Below are 16,387 nucleotides of genomic sequence, written 5' to 3'. Positions count from 1 at the left end.
CTCTTGGCTTCCTGTCCCCCTGGACACCATACTAAAGTCACACTGGCCCTTTTTTCTTGGACATACTCACCTTGTTTGAATCTCAGAGAATCTGCAGTTGCTGTTCCTTGAACCTAGTCTCTTTTCACTCACACCTGTTCATTTCTCGTCCTCTGAATTTATTCAGGCTTCTTCTCAGGAGTTATCTCTTCCTAGAGGGCTTCCATGTCCATGTGTGTAAAAGACAACCCTGAAGTTAGTCTCCTTTTAATTTGGTCTCCTTTCCTTGTTATAACATCTATCTACCTTGACATTATATTGTATATTCAGGCCATATTTTCTCTTTTTCCCTCCAAAATTTGAGCAAATTTTTCTTATCTTGATCTCTGCTATTGACCCAAGTAACATGAGCAATTGCTAGTATACAGTACATTTTTGAATAAATAAACAAAGGAATCAGTGAATGAATGGTGGGAATTTGCTCTTGCCAGAGCTGAAATTGCCCCTTGTGTAAATGCCTAAGATTCTGCCAATAGAAGTTATTTCCAAATGCTATATAAATCTCACCACATCAATGTTGCTGAGTTCCATGCAAAAGTCAGAAAAGTGACTTTCTGCCAAGCTCATCTCACACATGGGTCCCTAAACTGTATTTATGTTGATCAGTGTTCTCGATGTTTCCCAAAACAACTCCTTTAAGCACTAGCCTTAACCCCACGTGCAGACTCTCAGCCTTACATGAAAATTATTCCATCTACTTTCTTAAGCAAATTGGAGATTAAACGCAGTCCGAGGGGCTAGGGAGAAAACAATCACCATGCCATCCCCAGGTCTCTTGTCTTCAGTAGTATTTACTGAGCTACCAAATCATACACCCTAGATTTCATCATCAGTGTAGGAAAGCATTCTTGGTATACAGAAGGGGGTGTGCTAAGAATGTACCATCTAAGTCCCAGCAGAGCCCCCACCTTATTCCAGTGCCAGTTAGAATTTTAAAAAGTAATAATTTGCAGAATGAAGGCAGAGTAGAAGGACGTGCGCTCATCTTTCTGCTGGGAAAGATTGAAGGCAGGAGGAGAACGGGACAACAGAGGATTAGATGGGTGGATGGCATCACTGACTCTATGGACATGAGTTTAACTAAGCTCCCGGAGTTGGTGATGGACAGGGAAGCCTGATGTGCTGCGGTCCATGGGTCACAAAGAGTCAGACATGACTGAGTGACTGAACTGAACTGAAATACATCTCAAGAAATACAGGTTATGGCAAGGTAGAGTGACCTATTTATGAGAAAATGATATGATATCTGAGGTTCACTTTAAAGTAATGCAGTGGAAGTAAAACAGGTTGAGATGAAACAAGATTGGCAAACAACTGTTATTTAGAATTTCAAAGATGGGTACTGAATGTACCCATATGCACTCTTTTCTATGCATTTATGTTTGAATCTTTCCACAATCAAAAGTCAAAAGAAAGAAAGGAAGTGGCAAAAGAAAGGAAGTATAGGTTTAGTGTACACTTTACAGCTTTGTCATTCAGGGTTGTCTCGCATTGTATTTCTGATGAAACTTCTAGCACACGCAGACTCCAATTCAAAGGCTAAACCTTCTCTCTTCTTCGAGAACTGATTCTCTCTTGAGAGATTATAACTTCTCGTTTCTGAATGAAATGGCATCAAAAGTACCCAAATCCATTTTCCCTGTTGTCCTCTTCAAGACAAGCTTCTACATGTATCTAGATGCTTTCTGAGGAGCTGTTTGTGGTGCTGAAACAGGGACTCTGCAAGAGAGTGGCAGGCCTGGCACACAGGAGATCCACTTGTCAAAGTCCTCACACGGAGGGTGACTTTTCTGCCCCAAATGCTTCAAGCAGAGGGTCATTGCTGGCAGCAGCTACACACAGTGATGCTCATGGGACCTTCCATAAGGAATGAATAGGTCTCATCAATTGCAGTCCTAGGTTTTAGTCGCTGGAATGTATATATGAAACTTGGAGAAAAATGGCTTCATTTTTAGATGCGACAATTCAGCCTTCCTGTTCCAATTCTCTTTGATATTCTCTTCTAAATAGCATGCATTCACTCCACTGGCCCCCATCTGGGCATGACCCTGTTAAGCTTTACCTTTGAGTTGTCCAGGATGGTTCTTTTCTACTTCTACTCAGAGTCTACCTAGTGCTTCTAATCAATTTATGAGTGAAAAATTCAGGCAGCCAAGTTAAGCCATTTGGGGCCTCTTATCAGAAAGCTTGTGCTTTTGCTAGAATTTCTTCTGGTCTTACAATTTTCTTTAAAAAAAAAATCCTTTTTTAAGTGTCCTTTCTTCCTGCTGATGTTTCTGATCCAAAACAAGGAAGAGCATTGCAATCAACACTTAAAGCTCTTTGTTCTCTGGGCACACAGAGGGCATTCTGGCAGTTACTCTGTTAATAAGCAGCAAACTTTGTATCATAGTGATTTTTCACTAGGTCTGTCTACTCATGGGAAGAAGGATGAAGTTTATAAACCACAAGTAGAACTTCTGGCAGAGGGATGGAGGGCTCAGACTTCAGCAAGCTACTTACTCCATTCTGAAACAGGGTGGGTGGGCCTAAGGTGAAGTTATGAGGTAGTTGGTATCTGTCTTGGTGCATTACTTAGATTTTCCTTTCTTCCTGCTCCTTATTCTTGTTTTTTATTATCTATTTCCCTGCCAGGTGCCCAGAATTTCCATGCTTCTCCAACTTTTTCCCACTTAAAAATGAACTTATTCTAAATTACTACAGATTTTAAAATTAGTCTCTTACTTCTCACAGGAGAATTTGGAAGAAACGGGGCCAACAGGAATGGATGGTGAAATTTTAGCACTGAGGATCCTCTGGAAATGGCAAATTTTTCCTTTTAGAGAACTTCACCAGACTCTTCATGGCTACAAATGCAATGAAGGGGGAATCTCAGAGACCTGACTTCTCACTTTACTTTGGCGATAATTAGCTTAGTGATTGAGGGAACTGACCTACCCATCTGGATGTCTTTCTTCAGTTCAGTTCAGTCATTCAGTCGTGTCCAACTCTTTGGGACCCCATGAACCGCAGCACACCAGGCCTCCCTGTCCATCACCAACTCCCAGAGTCCACCCAAACCCATGTCCATTGAGTTGGTGATGCCATCCAACCATCTCATATTCTGTCGTCCCTTTCTCCTCCTGCCCTCAATCTTTCCCAGCATCAGGGTCTTTTGAAATGAGTCAGCTCTTTGCATGAGGTGGCCAAAGTATTGGAGTTTCAGCTTCAACATCAGTCCTACCAATGAACACCCAGGACTGATCTCCTTTAGAATGGACTGGTTGGATCTCCTTGCAGTCCAAGGGACTCTCAAGAGTCTTCTCCAACACCACAGTTCAAAAGTGTCAATTCTTCTGTGCTCAGCTTTCTTTATGGTCCAACTCTCACATCCATACATGACCACTGGAAAAACCATAGCCTTGACTAGACGGACCTTTGTTGACAAAGTAATGTCTCTGCTTTTCAATATGCTGTCTAGGTTGGTCATAACTTTCCTTCTAAGGAGTAAGTGTCTTTTAATTTCATGGCTGCAATCACCGTCTGCAGTGATTTTGGAGCCCAGAAAAATAAGGTCTGACACTGTTTCCACTGTTTACCCATCTATTTGCCATGAAATTGTATAAAATGAAAGTCTGGAGCTATAGGAGCCCAGATCTCAGCTTTACACCTGCACATAGTAGGTGTGCTTTCTCAGTGTGTACTAAATGAATGAAAGAAAGCAACTTTCAGCTTCATCATTTTGTGACACTAAGTTACATTTTTGGCAACCTGATGAGAAGAGTCAACTCACTGGAAAAGACCCTGATGCTGGGAAAGTTTAAGGGCAGGAGGAGAAGGGGACGACAGAAGATGAGATGGTTGGATGGCATCACCCAATCAATGGACATGAGTTTGAGAAAACTCTGGGAGATAGCGAAGGACAGGGGAGCCTGGTGTGCTTCCCTCTATGGGGTCACAAAGAGTCAGTCACAACGTAGCAATTGAACAACGACAAAGTTACATCTTAAAGCAATGATCTGCTTATGTGCCTTGGTGCCAGCCACTTGGCCAATGTGCTTATGAATTGCATTTGCTTGGCTGGAAAATTACAGAAGACAGGGCCACATTTGTGGGTAGTTCAAATTCTTATAAAATGTAGAAAATTTCAAAGACAGCTTGCAATTGAAAGACAGTTGGTTCAAGATTTGTGTAGGGGATAAGAGAGGTTTATACTAGAGTATAGGTTATAGAATATAAATAATATAAAGAGTTATAGAATATAAAGTACCCACATAAAGTATAAAATAATGAAGAATACACAATAAAAAGTAATAGAGAAAGGTCATATCTACAGCTTAGCATACATAGAATATGCACTTTCAAGCTTCAGAATCTTTACTGAGATGGTTAGTGATTGTTTCTAAAAGCATTTCTTAGAATAGTTTGCATTTTCTGTTATATTGTAGTGAATATATCAATGATGCCAACTATTTATGGATTTTTAGGCCTTTGGGAATCATAGTTCCTAGAATACTTTCTTTTCCTTCACTTTCAATAAGTTCTCATTTGAAGATGTATTAAGTGCCAACTACATTGTGAGTTATTCTGGCTATAAAGACGAAGAAAATATAACGCTTATTGCTGAAAGTCTCACAATATGGTCAGAAAGATGGATAAGTTAACATAATTACATCAACATAGTATTGTAATCAGTTCAGTTAAGTTCAGTCACTCAGTCGTGTCCGACTCTTTGCGACCCCATGAATCGCAGCACGCCAGGCCTCCCTGTTCATCACCATCTCCCGGAGTTTACTCAGACTCACGTTCATCGAGTCCGTGATCCCATCCAGCCATCTCATCCTCCGTCGTCCCCTTCTCCTCCTGCCCCCAATCCTTCCCAGCATAAGAGTCTTTTCCAATGAGTCAACTCTTCGCATGAGGTGGCCAAAGTACTAGAGTTTCAGCTTTAGCATCATTCCTTCCAAAGAAATCCCAGGGCTGATCTCCTTCAGAATGGACTGGTTGGATCTCCTTGCAGTCCAAGGGACTCTCAAGAGTCATCTCCAACACTACAGTTCAAAAGCATCAATTCTTCGGCGCTCAGCCTTCTTCACAGTCCAACTCTCACATCCATACATGACCACTGGAAAAACCATAGCTTTGACTAAATGGACCTTAGTCGGCAAAGTAATGTCTCTGCTTTTGAATATGCTGTCTAGGTTGGTCATCACTTTCCTTCCAAGGAGTAAGTGTCTTTTAATTTCATGGCTGCAGTCACCATCTGCAGTGATTTTGGAGCCCCCAAAAATAAAGTCAGTCACTGTTTCCACTGTTTCCCCATCTATTTGCCATGAAGTGATGGGACCGGATGCCATGATCTTTGTTTTCTGAATGTTGAGCTTTAGGCCAACTTTTTCGCTTTCCTCTTTCACTTTCATCAAGAGGCTTTTTAGTTCCTCTTCACTTTCTGCCATAAGGGTGGTGTCATCTGCATATCTGAGGTTATTGATATTTCTCCCAGGAATCTTGATTCCAGCTTGTGTTTCTTCCAGTCCAGCGTTTCTCATGATGTACTCTGCATAGAAGTTAAATAAGCAGGGGGACAATATACAGCCTTGACGTACTCCTTTTCCTATTTGGAACCAGTCTGTTGTTCCATGTCCAGATCTAACTGTTGCTTCCTGACCTGCATACAGATTTCTCAAGAGGCAGGTTAGGTCCTCTGGTATTCCCATCTCTTTCAGAATTTTCCACAGTTTATTGTGATCCACACAGTCAAAGGCTTTCGCATAGTTAATAAAGCAGAAAGAGATGTTTTTCTGGAACTCTCTTGCTTTTCCCATGATCCAGCAGATGTTGGCAATTTGATCTCTGATTCCTATGCCTTTTCTAAAACCAGCTTGAACATCAGGGAGTTCACGATTCATGTATTGCTGAAGCCTGGCTTGGAGAATTTTGAGCATTACTTTACTAGTGTGCGAGATGAGTGCAATTGTGCGATAGTCTGAGCATCCTTTTGCATTGCCTTTCTTTGGAATTGGAATGAAAACTGATCTTTTCCAGTCCTGTGGCCACTGCTGAGTTTTCCAAATTTGCTGGCATATTGAGTGCAGCACTTTCACAGCATCATCTTTCAGGATTTGAAACAGCTCCACTGGAATTCCATCACCTCCACTAGCTTTGTTCATAGTGATGCTTTCTAAGGCCCACTTGACTTCACATTCCAAGATGTCTGGCTCTAGATTAGTGATCATATCATCATGATTATCTGGGTCGTGAAGATCTTTTTTGTACAGTTCTTCCGTGTATTCTTGCCACCTCTTCTTAATATCTTCTGCTTCTGTGGGGTCCATACCATTTCTGTCCTTTATTGAGCCCATCTTTGCATGAAATGTTCCCTTGGTATCTCTAATTTTCTTGAAGAGATCTCTAGTCTTTTCCATTCTGTTGTTTTCCTCTATTTCTTTGCATTGATCGCTAGGGAAGGCTTTCTTATCTCTTCTTGTTATTCTTTGGAACTCTGCATTCAGATGCTTTTATCTTTCCTTTTCTCCTTTGCTTTTTACCTCTCTTCTTTTCACAGCTATTTGTAAGGCCTCCCCAGACAGCCATTTTGCTTTTTTGCATTTCTTTTCCATGGGGATGGTCTTGATCCCTGTCTCCTGTACAGTGTCACAAACCTCATTCCATAGTTCATCAGGTACTCTATCTATCAGATCTAGGCCCTTAAATCTATTTCTCACTTCCACTGTATAATCATAAGGGATTTGATTTAGGTCATACCTGAATGGTCTAGTGTTTTTCCCTACTTTCTTCAATTTGAGTCTGAATCTGGTAATAAGGAGTTCATGATCTGAGCCACAGTCAGCTCCTGGTCTTGTTTTTGTTGACTGTATAGAGCTTCTCCATCTTTGGCTGCAAAGAATATAATCAATCTAATTTCGGTGTTGACCATCTGGTGATGTGCATGTGTAGAGTCTAGTTACATCTAAATAATATGACTTAATACTTTGAAATAATATAGAAGAACAGGGAAAGAGAACTTAAGTCTTACTAGCTGAGGTGTTAGGAGTGACCAGCTGAAGTGGTTTGAGCACTTCAAAATATGTAGAAGTAGGGAAGAGCATGGAAATCCATACCCCACCTCTTTCCCCCAAAGTAAGTTGGATTCTCTCTCCTATTAGAATCATAAGTTAAATGTTGGAGAATATTAGGGGATAAGACTGGAGTTGGGGGCAGAATTCAGTTTATGAAGGAATTGAAGAGTTGAGATTGTATATTGGGTTAGCGAAAAGTTTTGCTCAGGTTTTGAAAAACAAACAAACCAAAAAAACACCTTATGCCAACCCAATATTTAGTCATTAGGAAGTTTCAGTCCCTTTGAAAGAAAAGATCAGTTAGTCTTTGCCATTCCTATAAATTTCAAAATTATAGTAGGTTATACACTCAGGAAAATGGTACCTAGTGATAGATACCCGATTGAACCTAAAAACACAATTTGGGGCATGTCACTTGTGATTTTTTAAAAAAATTAATGAACAAATTCTGTCACATACATTAAAGGTAGAATTATATTCAAAGTTGATTGCCATATAAAGGAAGTTTATGGAGACATATCTGCTTACCTTGCAATCATTCAAGAAGCCAAAATATGGATACAAAGGGAATAAAGACAAAAGTTATAACATTATAAATAGGGGCTACATGGTGTGACACACATTCTCACACTGAGCCCTTAGAGGGAGAGACCACTGGGATTAAAGTAGTTGACTCAGAATTGATAGAAAAGGTAGGTCTCCAGTTTAGCGCTAGAAAATGAATGAATTAAAATAAGTAAAGCAGGAGGCTAAAGCATTTGTTTTGGGAGATTGCACAAATAAAGACTTGAAAGTGGAATTTACTATTATATTTGTTGGTAAGATTAATCATTTGCTTATTTTGCATTCATGAACCAAAGCCCATGCGTTATTCAAATTTCTTTAGTCTTATCTGAATGTCCTTTGTTGTGCTAGGATTCCAAACAGGTGAGTTAAATGAGGCAGAAACCACCTACTTTTATACTTTTGAAGCCCTTGATGGTGGCACTAGGTTTGGGGTTACTATTCTGGAGGATGTGGATACAGCAGTTTCTAGGTTCCTGAGCATCTGAGTTCTGGCTTTATTCATTCAGAAGTAGTGGGTGCCCAGGACAGCATGTAACAATAATATGATTTGCTAAGCTTGTTAGAGCCTATCTTAGCGTTAAGCTTGAACACACTTTGCCAGTGATATTAGACTACTTTGAAGTGAAAAGTTTCAAAATAAAAATTTAAAAAAGACTAAGGTCAAGGTCCAAAAGAATGATATACAACAATTGGAGTGTTGTTAGACAAATAGGTCAGATTGTTTGGAGAAATTCTTAATGTTTCAGTTGGGAGGGGAAAAATGAAGCATGAAACTCAAATACAATCTATTTACCAGCCATGGAGGTTTCCAAGGGTGACTTTTTGCTTGTCTGGATTTTCAGCAGTCTGAAGTATTGTTTTTTTTTGCCTCAGATACTGACTCTTTCTTGAAATTAGTAATGGAATAGACATTGTATTTCCCTTTGTGCACAATGAAACGGCTCATCTCAAAGTCAGTAGGAGGAGTGAGAGGCTTGTCTTAAAGCATGGGCTCACATGCTTGTTTCATAAAAAATTAAAGAGGTCAATGTGCACCTGGACGATAATTTAGGGGGGCACATTTTTTTCATCTGATGATCCTATGCTGCTGCCCAAGGCAAATCTGGGCAATTCTTTGAATATTGTTTCATGAGAACTTATTTATGTGTGGTATTCTCTGGAAGTGAAAGTTGTTTAGTCATGTCCAACTGTTTGCAACTCCATGGACTGTCGTGCATGGAATTCTCCAGGCCAGAATACTGGAGTGGGTAGTCTTTCCCTTCTCCAGGGGATCTTTCTAACCCAGGGATCGAACCCAGGTCTCTTGCATTGCACGTGGATTTTTTACCAGCTGAGCCATGTCTATAATAAATTTAATCTAAACCACTAATTTTGTGTCTTTACTTTAAAACTTCATTTGCTTTTATGAATATAAAGTGTTTTTTTCTTTTTGAATTTTATTTTTACTTTATTTTACAATACTGGTTTGGTTTTGCCATACATTGACATGAATCCGTCATGGGTGTATATGAGCTCCCAATCCTGAATGCCCCTCCCACCTCCCACCCCATATCATCTCTCTGGATCATCCCTGTGCACCAGCCCCAAGCATTCTGTGTCCTGTATCGAACATAGACTGGCGCTTCGTTTCTTACATGATAGTATACATGTTTCAATGCCATTCTCCCAAATCATCCCACCTCTCCCTCTCCCTCAGAGTCCAAAAGTCCATTCTACACATCTGTGTCTCTTTTGCTGTCTCACATACAGGGTCTAACACTAGCTTAAGCTATCCTAAAGATATTAACAGCCCTTATTTATTTGTCTTTTGATTTTGTCACTGTGTTATGTTCTGGGCTCTTGATTTGATAAATTACTGTGATTTCTTAAAAAATAAAGATGGGATAAGTGTTAACATTCTCTCCAATTCCAGCATTCTGTCTTGAAGACAATGTCCTGTCACTAGTTCACTCTTGGTCCCCAACACAGAAGAGAGGGGCATGGACAAATTACAGATGATAAACTTTGCCTGTTGATATGAAGACTGTGGATTTATTAAAAAATAGTTATCAAATGCCTAACAGACAAATATGACGGCAAATGTAAGAATGCTGGTCCCTTCCCATAAGAACTTTAAATAAAAAAGAGGAGGAGATAAGATATCTAAGAAAATGAACTAAATACACTTGTGATAAGTGCTTTATAGCAGAAGTCCTTCTGGGAATGTATAACACAGGAACTCGCCCTACATAAGGTATCAGAGATGGCTTTTTCCAAGAAGGTGAGTTTCAAGCTGACACCGGCAGCATGAGCAAGATTACTGTGGTGAAAGATGTGTGTGTCATGCATATGTGCCAGGGAGTGTATCAGGAGGGAAGTATTTCAAGGAGAGGGACATTATGTTTTAAAAAAATGTGAAATGGAAAGTTAGCCCAATATATATTAGAGAAATTTTTAAAAGGCTGTAGTGAAAACACAGAGCAAGGGGAAAAGTGATTTAAATGAGAAGAGACATATCATACAGGGCCATGAAAGGCAATTCAAAGATTCTGGATTGGATTCTAGAAGCTGAGGGAAGACATTTAAGCGTGGGCCTTTACATAATCGGGTTTGCAATTTGCAAAGCTCATACTTGCCTCTGTGTGAGAATGCATAGTATTTCCTATGGGAATAGTAGATCATTAACAGAGAAACCAAAATGAGCCCATGGGAGGTTGTGGTGCCTTCCAGAATGGAAGGGTTCCCGTGAATGCCTGTGATTCTACTGTGAGTGAGGGAATAGAGAAAGATTAGGATTAAAAACTAGCTGGGTAGGGGTGGAGCTGGGGGTAAAAATGCAAGAATCTAGAGAGATGGCAGAACAGGGGAAGATAAACCCAAAAAGTCAGGTATTTATGGATTTTTCTTAGTTTTAAAAATTGATAATCATGCCCTTTCAAATGAAAAGAGAGTGCTCTTCATTCTTTTAAAAGTTAGTGAGCATCTTTCATGCCCAAATACTGTATGGGGACCCTGAAGATACCTGTATTTTAAGCATTTTACAGAGAATATACAATTTCTCTTTGTATTTGTTTGGATATGGTTAAGAAAATTGAGCTATTCCAATTATTCCTGGAATAAAGGGATTTAATACAGGAATTAAAGTTTATTCCAGAGAAGGCAATGGCAACCCACTCCAATATTCTTGCCTGGAAACTCCCATGGACAGAGGAGCCTGGTAGGCTGCAGTCCATGGGGTCGCGAAGAGTCAGACACAACTGAGTGACTTCACTTTCATGCACTGGAGAAGGAAATGGCAACCTACTCCAGTATTCTTGCCTGGAGAATCCCAGGGATGGAGAAACCTGGTGGGCTGCTGTCTATGGGGTCGCACAGAGTTGGACACAACTGAAGCGACTTAGCAGCAGCAGCAGCAAAGCTTATTCATCTTGGACAACAACCTTCTGGAAGGCTGCAGTTAGAAGACTGGGGAGTCATTGAAAACTTCACAGTCAAACACTAAAGTGGGTGTTTTTCAAAAGTATGATGATAAACCACTAGAAATTTTAGGTCTTTGGGAAAGATATTTTTCCAGCTTACTGTAGTGAAGAGATAACTCAGGGAAATCAGAGAAACCACTATAGTTGCTCACAATGTCCCCCAAAGAACGATGATCTCACCTCCGTTCTGCCTTGTAAATGTCATGTGTGTGTGTATGCATGTGTGTGTGTGTGTGTGTGTGAGTCGGTCAGTCACATCCAACTCTTTGTGACCCCATGGACTGTAGCCCACCAGGCTCCTCTGTCCATGTGATTTTCCAGGTAAGAATACTGGAGATCCTTCTCCAACGGATATTTCTGACTCAAGGATCGAACTCAGGTCCCCTGCATTGCAGGCAGATTCTTTACCATCTGAACCACCAGGGAAGCCCTCTAGATGTCCTGCAAGTGACTTAGAGGTAAACTTTATCCTGAAGCCACATAGGAAAGAAATATCTTGGAATGTAGCTCTTGGCTTCCCCTCTGCATTATAGAGGATATTATAGAGTAGAAGTGTGTTAATCCATGTTCTCCATAAAGTTGACTCTAAGATGGAGTTAAACATGCAGTTTTTATTAGGGGAACTGCCTGTGAGACAAAAATGAAGAGGAAGCTGAAAAAGCTGGGAGAGATGTCAGACCATGATGCTCTTATGATTAGTATACAAAGGAAAAGAGAAGAAGGGTTAAGTGGAAATGACATATACCACTGTGCAGTCTAATGAAGATTCGCCAAAGTTTCAGGGAGCCTTCAAACCAAAGTTGGTTACTGGAGGAGTCCCAGGTCTCTCAGAAAGATGTCTGCTCTATATCCTTGCCACACTCAGTCATCGACTGGAAGTAGCCCATGGCAAGGGTGGTCTCAATGAAAATGTGGTGATGAATCTCAGAGCACACAGCAGGGACCTTTCTCCAAGAAGCTCTCTGCAGCTGGAGGTCTGTGAAACCTGCTTTCACGGACATCACACTAAGGATCAAGTGAAAGGCTGGCATCTAATAATCTAGCGGAGTCCAGTCTTCTGTCAACTTCGTATCCATACTTCCTCTTTATCCCATGTTCAGCTTCAGAAGAAAGAGCAGAACAGCATCGGATGCAGCTCTTCTGACTACAACCAAACACATCCTCATCTTTGCACAAAAAAATGGAGATACTACATGATGGATGCGACTTTATTTACCCTGGGTGATATTCATCACTCTTCTAACAAGTCACAATCCTTTTGATATCCTTCAACTTAAACAATGAGTTATAGAGTTAACGGCTATTAACATATCTTATATCAGATAAAAAGTGAATTGGAGAAGGAAAAGATAAATTGCTTTATATATATGCAACATAATGAGAAACATGGATGACTAATCCAGTTCCCATTCTTGAAACTAGTCATAAGGCTAAAACTGCAATTTGACACTTTCTTCCTCCACTGTTCATTTCATATTCCCTTTGTACTCAGCCAGTACCCCAGTTGGTGTGGTTTTTATCCTGGTGGGTCTCTACTTTTAGTAGTTTTGCTTATATTTTGTTATTGTAGTTTCTCAGAAATGTTTACTATGGAATATGGGGATACTAAGAGGTTCCTCAGAGAATCCCTTGGGTTCCAGGCATGCTGCTTTATGCCCCAGCAAGTGACAGTTACTCTGTTTCCCCTTGATAGGTCACCTAGCCAATGTATACACTCCTTTGTTCATTTGATACACCCAAAGTGACCAGGTGTCAGTCTCAATTTTTAGGACAAGGAAGCCCTTGTTTAGGACAAGAAACCCCAAGGACTTGGAAGCTTGTTTTGGAAACCAAGATCTCTGATCAAAAGGAAATCAAAGTTTTGGGGATGAAAAACAAAAGACTTCTACTGGGTCACAGGATGTCATAGTGAGATGATTCATTCTCATTTCCACCCTTGGTTTCCCAGACCCAGGCATCCTAGCTGTGTGCTGGTTCAAATCATGTCATATTTGAAGGACATTAACTAGTCCTGTAAAACTATTGTAATCCACATGGTGCCACAACTGAGTTCTCCACTCTTCTACCAGCCCACCTCTGAAAGTGATCTCCTTGCTCATTTGCTCAGTTTGTGGTGATCAACGATGCCTTGGTTCAAGCCCATCTTTTAAAGCCTGCAGAAACAATCCATCTGAAGCGTCCCAGAGATGTTTCAGATACAGTTCCCTTCTTTTAAAAAGTTTCCATGAATAAAACAGTCACATCGATCATCATTTCATGATTAAGAAATTAAAAATGCTTTAAGGGAGGCACAGAGAGTATGCTCTGCTGATTAAGAAGGGGAAAAAAAAAATCGCTTCCAGTTGGGCCATCAGATAAGCCTGAACAGAGAAGCAGTGTGAACTCGAGGAGCTGCTCCAGGCAGTGGAAATGAGAGCAAAGGCAAAACAGGGAGCAATTTCAGGAACTCAGCAGGAACTGGCTGACTTGGCCAGAGATAAAACAAGTATAGGAACAGGTGGGAAGGGAAGTTTGAAAGGCGAAAACGTGTAAGATCTTTGCAGGAATGAGGAATGTCCATCTAATGGCATCTTCCTGCCATGGGAAGTAGCAGGAGGGTTGTCTTTTTCTTTGTTTTCTTCCAGAAAGAAAAAAAAATTATTGCAGCACATTACAGCAGATGAGGAGTCAGAGCTGAAACCCTGTTTCTACTGCTCAGCAGTTTGGTCTTGGTGCAAAGCATAAGCATGGAGATTCTCTGAGTTTCAGCTTCATTGTTGGTAAATGTGGCTGATAATACTTCCTTCAGGTTAAGGTTAAGAGGATGAAATGCTACAGCAAGCCACAGCACCTAGTTCTTTCCTAAATAAATAAGTGTGCGTCTATGCATTCAACTAGGCGGTAGATCATGATGACGAGGGAGACTGATGACTGTGCGTGGGAAGCGTCAGGTACAGCTACAACCTGTGACTCACGTGCACCAGGTCCCACAGCGATTTTCTGAGATGGAATCTGAGGCCAGGTCTTCCAGGACTCTGAGAGGACTGGGATCGAGCATGTAAGTGGCTCTTCTTCAGACCGCATTCTATCAGATCGTGACCTGTGCCTTTGATTTTCTTTTCATCTCATCCTCCAGGGTGAAAAGTTACCTTAGGATAGTTTGTTGCATTATAAAACTATATCCAGTATATAATTTCATAACTTTGAATATTAGATAGTGCGTCCATTGCTTAAACTATTTTGGAATTTTAACAGAATTCTACACTCTTAACTCCCCCCTCCCCATCGCATCTTCTGCCACATGGAAAGACTCCTTTATAGTCAGTCATTATGACCATTCAATCAATGTAATCAATCTAATAACGGGATGCTCTTGTGATGTACAGGCGCTGTTATAAGCACTATACATAGAAGCTGTTATTTAATGCATGAAGCAAGGTATGTGCATATGAGGTATGTGTTCTGTTTTTTTCTCTTTAATTTTTAAATTTTTTGGCCACACACGGGACCCTAGTTCCCTGACCAGGGACTGAACCCACATCACCCGCATTGGAAGTACACAGTCCTAACCACTAGACCCCCAGGGAAGTCTGAGGTATGCGGTATTTTTACAGATGAACAAACTGGGACAGAAGAGAATCAAGTAATTTGCCAAAGTCTCAGAGGTAGGTGTTGAGAGGCAGGACTGGGATTCAAAACATGAGCGCCAACCGCACACTGTCCTGGCACCCTTGCACCCACCTTGCAGGGCACCCGGAGGCAGTGGCCCCATGTCCCCTGTGGTCCTCCAGACACACCTTCATGAGGATTCCCCACTCCAGGCTTTACGTTTCCATCAAAATGAGATCATCTCACTAACACTAGCCTTAGTGCAGGCCTGCAGCCTTTGTTTTGCCTTCGATAAGTTGAAATACTCTTTCTCTGTCTGATCCACACCCTGCTTCAAATGATATTTCTGTATCTCCAGTTTAGAAAGTTTAAAACCCTGGGGTTAAACCTAGACTTCTTTGCAGCGAAATCCCTCCACATCAGTTTCTGCGCTTTCCCTCTCGCTGCATCCAGCACAGGGCAGGGCCTGTACGCTTTGTGTGTGGGTCCTCAGATGGGCCTCTTGGTATGGAGGGTAAGATTGCTGAACTGCAGCATTTTTTTTTTTTAACCTCCCAGCTGAGTGAAAACTTGAAATCAGATTGAATTGCTGGAGCCCTTAGAGGGGACTTCAAAGCTTGCACTGGCAAAAGAAAGAAACTACAGGAGTAGAGGAATTTAAGCAGAGGTCAGAGACACCTAGAAGAATTTCATTGAATTTTGATATATGGGAAACATCTTTTATTTTTGGCTGCCCATGAAAGCTTTATATATATATATATTTGACTGGCTACCTGTCTATCATCTATCCCTCCCTCTCCCCACAACTAATATATTGGAGTTGGAAAGTTTCAGGGGCTCACCCAAAGTTTGGGTTAAGTATGATCTATAGTTGGGTAAAGTCAAGAGCCGAGGAAATCCGCATCACCAGCCACATTTGGGTTATAGTGTCAACATCTTAACTGAGCTACCACTTATTTGGCATTTCTTTTGAGTCAGTCACCACCTAAATATTTGAGCTATATTAACTTGTTTTACCTTCACAGCAACTCCATAAGCCAGCTTGATACTGGCTTCCTTTTACAGATGGGGAAACTGAGGCACAGAGAGGTTAAGTGCTTGCTCCAAGTCACAGTTAGGGTGTGGTAGAGCAAGAATTTGAACCTCACTTGTTTTGGAGACCACGCTCTTTACCACTACATTGTACTCCTGCGATTTCTGAATTCTTATTTCCCCTATAAGAATTTTTCCTCTGTCTCAAAAACCTAATCCCAGACATGTATAAGCGTGACTGCTTAGAATTTATTCATTGAGAACTGCCCTCTCTCCCAGCAAGAGGAAACCCCTCATAGCATCTTCCTGCCATGGGCTGCTGGCCGCTTCCAATTCCAGCAGGGATTGGAACCTGACCTAGGAAGGGCCGACAAGATTCTCAGAATGGGGAACTGAAGGTGAAAGGTGAGAACAGCGCAAATTCAGGGAAAGTTCATTAACTCCTGCTGCGAAGGTTCCCATCTTCCCGAATCCTGATTATTAATAATGTCTTTGGATTTTGTGTGACCCCTGAGAATCTTTCTAATAAATTTTCTATATGAATAGACCAGTTGGAGATGGCCTCTGCAACTTGTAAGCAAGGATCATGATTAAATAAGACACCGTGCTTCCCGTTAGCAGCTTTTCCAAACAAGCTACCTGTCA

The sequence above is a fragment of the Budorcas taxicolor genome, chromosome 24 (genome assembly GCF_023091745.1).
Source record: "Budorcas taxicolor isolate Tak-1 chromosome 24, Takin1.1, whole genome shotgun sequence".
Taxonomy (NCBI): domain Eukaryota; kingdom Metazoa; phylum Chordata; class Mammalia; order Artiodactyla; family Bovidae; genus Budorcas; species Budorcas taxicolor.
This window is presented reverse-complemented; position numbering follows the sequence as displayed.